Genomic DNA, 7,630 nt, shown 5'->3' with positions numbered 1-7,630 from the left:
TATCACCGGGATCACTTGTACAAAACAAGAGGTGGCTTCCCCTCTGTACATTTAGCCCTGCTTGCCCAAAGCGGGGCTAAAGGTATAAAACAACTACCCGCCTGGCGCCCAGAACTGCATGCACATTGGGAGATAGGAATTTCATACCCCTGCTGCCCCTCTACACCCTGCTGACTTGTGGGAAATCCTGCCCTGGGCCCGGCCGCCTCGGTATGCCCGATGGGAATCTGGGCCGGCTGGGCTGAACACAATCAGTCAGAGGCGCCATCGGCTCTCTAATCAGGCATATTAGGTGGCCACTCGCTGAGGAGTTGTAGGGCCCCAGCAAGGAGCAAGCAGCCACCTAATTTGAGAGCCAGCTCTGCTGCTTCCTGTCCATCTGACCGACAGCACCGGGCCCATGATGCTCTTAATCCGGCCCCGACAATGACCATATGGCACAGGCAGAAAGCACAGGAAGTTATCAGTTCATAAGATTTCAACAGGTATTTCCAAACAAAATGCTTTCGATGGTATAAAAAGGAGCACATAAAAGAAAATCAATATGAGGGTTTGCATGCACTTAGGTCTCCCATTGTAAAAAAGGTAAAAAAACAAAAACAAATAAAACACAAATAGAGAGGACGATACCTTACACCTCGCTCTCGCAGCCCGCTTGCCTAGGCACGGGTGACGCCACTCTCTCGATCACATGCTATGTTATGCTCTCCCTTTGAATATGATCATCCTTGGTCTGGTGAGTGAATCTGGGGACAGAGATGTGTATCTGCGAGCGTCTCTAGAGATCTGACGTCAGATCGATGACTTCGGGGAAACTTTACACGACCGTGCTGAGTAAGAGGTGCCAGTCTTGGAATGCGCCGCCACCACTGTCACTGGCCACAACTATGCCAAACACAGCTGCGGCACATCACTTCTCATACCACTTACTCACTGGCAGAGCTGTCTGAGCCACTGTACGGCCCGAGAAGGAAACCAAATATAAACAGCACTTACGTTTTTATGATGATGAAGTCTAAAAACATGAAAGCCGTGCACACTTTATTAGGATTCAGCCGTATACTGTGCATCATGCTACCACACGTCAGCCTACCCAGCACCATATGTGGGAAAGCACATGAGCTCTAACCTATACTTGGCATGACGGAGTTGCTAAGATTAATTTCTCTGATGGGACGCGAACGAGCTGTGATTGGCTCATTAAAGGCACAATTCTGTTCCGAGGAACTTTACTCAGGAAACACTTGGCCGGTATTTTTACTAGCTCAGATTTAGGATTAATAGAGATGAGGATTTCCAGTAACACACTTTCTGTCCTGGGCTGATAACATTCACTCACTGTACTGTATCGACGCAGGGCCAGATTAAAAGCATCATGGGTCGGGTGCTTTTGGTTGGTCAGACGAGAAGCAGCTAGGGTTGCCACCTTTTCTTCAAGTGAAATCTGAATACTCTAAGGCCATGCGGCAGCCAGGACAGAGAGAGCGAGGAGAGGCAGCTAGGAGAGAGAGAGAGAGACAGCGAGGAGAGATAGCTAGAAGAGAGAGCATGGAGAGACATCCAGGAGAAAGAGCGAGGAAAGACAGCCAGGAGAGTGAGGAGAGATAGCCAGGAAAGAGAGAGCTAGAAGAGGCAGCCAGGAGAGAGAGCGAGGAGAGACAGCCAGGAGAAGGAGTGAGGAAAGACAGACAGGAGAGAGAGCAGGGAGAGACAGCCAGGAGAGAGCGGGGAGAGACAGCCAAGGAAGAGAGTAAGGAGAGACAGCCAGGAGAGAGCAGGGAGAGACAGCCAAGGAAGAGAGTGAGGAGAGACAGCCAGGAGAGAGAGAGCGAGGAGAGATAGCTAGAAGAGAGAGCATGGAGAGACATCCAGGAGAAAGAGCGAGGAAAGACAGCCAGGAGAGTGAGGAGAGACAGCCAGGAAAGAGAGAGCTAGAAGAGGCAGCCAGGAGAGAGAGCAGGGAGAGACAGCCAGGAGAGAGCGGGGAGAGACAGCAAGGAGAAGGAGTGAGGAAAGACAGACAGGAGAGAGAGCAGGGAGAGACAGCCAGGAGAGAGCGGGGAGAGACAGCCAAGGAAGAGAGTGAGGAGAGACAGCCAGGAGAGAGCGGGTAGAGACAGCCAAGGAAGAGAGTGAGGAGAGACAGCCAGGAGAGAGTGGGGAGAGACAGCCAAGGAAGAGAGTGAGGAGAGACAGCCAGGAGAGAGTGGGGAGAGACAGCCAAGGAAGAGAGTGAGGAGAGACAGCCAGGAGAGCAAAGAGGGACAGCTAGGAGAGATGAGAGACAGCCAGAGGAGACAGTGATGAGACACAGCCAGAGAGTGTGCCCTTCAACACTTATCTGCACCCTGTGCTTCAGACACCACCTTGCTCCCCAAGTTCCAGTGCCCCTCCGTGTCCAGTGTCTCCTCCATGCACTCAAGTTGGAACACCAGGACCCCGTGACCCCGCAGACAATGAGACTGTCACAGGTCGGCTCAGTAGATCGGGAGGTGAGCGAACACATACCGACGTTTGCTCACCTCTCTGCCGGGTCGACTGGCGGAACGGACGGGGACGGGGCGGGTACAGCTGGCTCTGCCTCTAGATAGGCAGAGCCAGCTGTCAGTCACGCAGCTGGGCGGATCCCGGCATAATTGTCGGGATCCGCTTCAGCTGTGGCGTCTCAGTATACCGCGCAGAGCTGTAGCTGTAAAAAGAGATTGAGGACGCAGAGTCCTCTGCCCATACAGGTGGGCGAGAGCAGCAGGGATCCGAAGAGAAGCTGGAGAATGTGCAGCTCCTCTTCTCCCTGCCGAACCACGGCTGTGTTGGCTGCCTGGCGCCCTGTGCTCCCCATGGCAAAAGGGGAAAGGGGGCGCAGTTTGTGTCCTCCCGTTACCCTAAGGAGAACTATGGGGAAAAGCCCTAACCCCATTGCTCTCCTTTAAATAATTCTTATAAAGGTCCACAAACTATATTTACATTCAGTTTATCTCAACACTGTTGCCAAAAGCTATTGCTGCCTACATACATAAATAGGTAGCCAGGCCCCATAGCACCTGAATGGTTTGCTGCGGCTACAGTTTCTCCTGCAATCACTGATATACTGGAGGTGATAAAGAATTGTACACAGAGATTTTCCAACTTGCCACTGGTGAGAGGTTCCTATCCTTGACATCTCTATGCAACTCACTCATCACCCGAGCATGACAATTGTAGTTGATTGCAGAGCTTGTTTATGTCGGGATTGGGCAGCTTTGGGCTACACACACAGATCCTCAATTGCCGTATGGTTAATACAGCATTAGGAGAAACACCTTCACCCATGGACAAGTTGGCATTACACAAACATTTTTTTGCTCTCGATCCCTTGCGAAAGGAGAACACGCATGCTCTGCGTAATTGTTCTTGGGTGCGGACCTGAATCTGTGGACCCACAAAAAATATGAGCGGGATTGGGTCTGTCAAAATACTGGCGCCCGCTATGAGCACTTACAGAGAACTAACATATGACGTTTGGGCATTGGTTGTCATGGAGAGTGCGACCTATGCTGACATGAATCAGGCACTGTAAACTCTTCTCAGCTGGATGGAAGTCTTCTGTGTTATTCTATGAGGCCCACAGGCGTTGAAGCTCATCACATACTTAGGTTATATAAACACCATCCAAAGCTTCATATAGTGAACAATCCCAACACAACTAACACTAATATATCTCCCAGAGGGCAGAAATTTACAGATGTATTAAAGGGCTCAGCTCCCTCCGAGAGCACCTGCGTTTACAGGACTCTTGGCACTGAGTTTTAAATGCATCCATGATCTCCTAAATAAAGCTGACCAATTCAACTTTGTAAAACACAATCACCGCACAGACTAAAAAGAGGACATATCTTTTCTGTTGAGCCCTTTTTTAAAACTGACTGCAATGCAAACAGATACATGGACTGATGAAATACATATAAGGTAGCCATTTTACCTTATTTCTGTCTATCCAGCCCTCATATTTACATAGCTCTGCAACACAGCACAGCCCTGTCTGGCAGGGAAGGAGACTATTTCACCTGTCTACTAGCCATATTTTGTATCTACCTGTATACCATCCGCAGTTTACTGTCCTGACCCATTCCTGGCATCTGTAATCTAATAATCTCTTCACAGCATTTTGTCAAAATGTACAAGTGGCCTGTAATGCCAAAATCTATTCTGGTTGATAAGAGCTGTTATATATGAGCACAGACAGAGCCTTTGCCAGGCGCTCAGGTCCGTAGCGCAGGGACATGTAGTTTGGTATATATGCAGTAGTGAGGAGTTGGGTCTAAAAACAGTGGAACATGGCACGGTCTACTTACAGTAGCATGGAGTAGGGTCTACCCACAGTGTATTGTGGCATGGTCTACATACAGTAGCGTGGTGTAGGGTCTATACAAAGTATAATGTGGCATGGTCTACATGCAGTTGTGTGGAGTAGGGTCTATACAAAGTGGAATATGGCATGCTCTACATGAATTTTTGTGGAGTACGGTCTATATACAATGGAATACGGCATGGTCTACATGCAGTTGTGTGGAGTAGGGTCTATACAAAGTGGAATGTGGCATGCTCTACATGCAGTTTTGTGTAGTACGGTTTATATACAGTGGAATGTGGCATGGTCTACATGCAGTAGTGTGGAGTATAGTCTACACATAGTGGAATGAGATTTAAGATATTGTCAGCTGGTTTATCTCTCCAACATCTACCAAAAGTTAAAATATCATTTTGGCGTGGACTGAGCCTTTAATGAAGTTCTTAAAATTGGTACCCAGCCGAATACCAGCTGCTTGTATTGAGCTGAAAAGCCCTTATGTGATGTTACTGGGTTAATGATCTGTCCATGACACCCCACATCTGCTTAACACCCCTCAGAAAGGACTATCTATCAGTCACGGAGTCTGAGGGAAGGGGAAGCTTAGCAGGAGTCAAAGTCATCTCCCAATTATCCTGTTTATTTCACAGGTCCTTACTGAACCAATGTATTATTATACCATCACAGCCCCCTGCCTCAGTACTCCACTCAAGAACAGTGAAACTGATATGGTGGAAACGACCCATCGCGTGTCACTTTTTATTACATGCTCGTCACGTGGCACTCATAGGGCAGTCTGTTCATTTCAATGGGCTGCCCTATTCTAGACAATTGCGCCAAAGAAGTCCATGCACCTTTTGAAACTGTGAGCTTTGCACATTTTTTAACCATGCGTTTTTGCATGCTTGTTGTGCAGAGAACACGTATTACACATTTGGGATGCCATTAGCAATGAAAGGAACCACAAGCGCGACACTCAATTTTTGCGCATTCCACGAACGTGCACAAAATCACGGGATACACATACAGTATGTGTGTGGGGGGCTTAGATCAGCTTAAAAATAGATTTTGTTTTGATTTGTAGAATAATATACAGTATTTATCTATGTAGTAAAATGTGTAGTGAAGTGTTATTAAATGAAATATTGGCATTGGGCGATGTTCAGTTTAAACATCGGTTGCATTGTAATAACATTGGGTTTGCGTCAGAAATCAGGAATTAAGGAACTGCGTGTGATTTGCTATAGTGTCTGATCTTATGTAAGCAGCTTCTGATATAAAATAGAGGGCGGGTAACGCTGTGTGTGCTCCAGACTGGTACAGCCCGGGATAAGAGACACAAAACAGATGCAGGCGGTGGGGAAACCCAGTTTTGGGCAAGACGGTGACACATCAAAGTGATACCGGCATGTCTGGACCACTTTAGCAATTTCCAATTTCCTCACGTTAGGCTAGTAGATGAACACAGCTGTTTCTGGCTTGTTGGCCATCGTTAATGCAGTGCATGGAAAGACTAGTTCCTATGGAGTAGAGCTTGAAGACCAATGAGGAACGATAACCGCACAGGCTGTGGTGAGGCTATGTTGAGGTGGGCTTAGAGCCCAACTCTGGGTAATTTTTTTTAATTGTTCCCTTTAGAAACAAACAAAAAAGCAGCTCTGACTTCAATACTCACCTCCTAAGATGGAGCTGTCCTAGATGCAGAGAGCGTTGCTTATGCCATCATGCTAACACTATGTTCTGCATCATTAAGGATCAACTAAAGCCAGAAGAAGACCAAGTAGGAAGAAGACCCAGTGCATCACATGACCAGCCTTAAGACACCTAGGAAAGGTAAGTATAACTTTGTGGGGGCTGTACTTAGGGGGCTGTACTTTTTGTCTGTAAGAAATGCATGTCTCATAGGCCCTAGTGATACTGTATGTGGAGGAAAAGAAGTTCTGCGGGGATAGCTCCAGATTAGGAGGTGAGTATTGAAGTCAGAGCTGCTTTTTTGTTTGTTTTTAAAGGGAACAATTTAAAAAAATGACCCAGAATTGGGCCTCACCACAGCCTGTGTGGTTATAGCTTCTCATTGGTCTTCAAGCCCTACTCCACTGGAACTAGTCTTTCCATCTCAACCCCACTACTCGAGGCCAATCATAAAACACATGCCCCCCCAGCTCCATTTTACAAATGTCCTGGAGAATAGTGGGTGGAGATGCAAACAAAGCTCTGGGGTGTATGAAACCTGCAGAGCTTACAGCTGGAGTGGCCAGGAAGTACAGCGAAAGCTGTAGTTCCTCCAGCATGTAAGCTGATGTGTAGGACATAGAAGTATGCCTGCCTGACCGCAAGGTCCTCTCGAGGAACAATAATGTTTGCCTGCTGGAAACCTGTGAAGGTAATCTTGCCCAGAGTTGGGCTTTAAATTCCTGCAGTTTTATCCCTTAGACCCTTAACCTTCTTTGATGCCCTGTATGGGCAGATGCCTACTGTGCCTAATGGGTAGTCTGGCCCACACTGCACCTTATGAATGGCCTCAGTTTCCTCAAGCTGTAATAGAGCACAGTTCGATCACAGGGGACGATTTCTCTTTAACATTTTCTTTCATATCTTCAGCCATCGAAAAGTGTCATAAATCTCAGCTTTTTATTTATTTCATAGCGCAGGTTCCTTGTCATTTCAGGAGTTTAGGATTTTGGCAGACCTCCCCATCAGACTTAAGACAGCCTGAAGAACAACCTAAAAAGGCCAGCTTTAATAGACAAAGAGAAACTTTGCAGGCGCCAACCCAAATCTGCAGTTCACCAAGTGATTATATCAGACGAGGATGTCCTCTGCTCCGTTACGTGTCAGAGCTCCGTCCTGATAACATCGGCTTCACCTGCAAAATAAGGCGCAGGCTGCACCTGCCGGGCATATGCTAGCAATCTGCAAATCAGGACTCAACTTTTGGTAGGGGTAAACGAAATTTAGAGAGTTCCTTACCCTGAAATGCACTGCAGTCAATTGGGGAAGGAAAAATGAAGGCGGTGCAAAGAGGCTTTAATAGGCTCCTGGGGGTTTCAGAAGCTCCTTTGATTTAATCCGGACCTTTTCATGTGCCAAAAAAAGGCCTCATTATATTACTTTTTCTTTTTCTCAGAAAAAATGGACAGTAAAAAAAGTAAAATAAGAACATTGAAACCGACACTTACGAAGAGCGATTCATTATTGTTAAAAAAGGGACAATAAAACACAAGCAATAATAAACTAAACTACCCTAACTATAACCCCCTCTAACAAAATATATATATATATATATATTTTTCCCATAAATAT

The sequence above is a fragment of the Nanorana parkeri genome, unplaced genomic scaffold (genome assembly GCF_000935625.1).
Source record: "Nanorana parkeri isolate BGI_ZX_2015 unplaced genomic scaffold, ASM93562v1 scaffold306, whole genome shotgun sequence".
NCBI classification, from domain to species: Eukaryota; Metazoa; Chordata; class Amphibia; order Anura; family Dicroglossidae; genus Nanorana; species Nanorana parkeri.
This window is presented reverse-complemented; position numbering follows the sequence as displayed.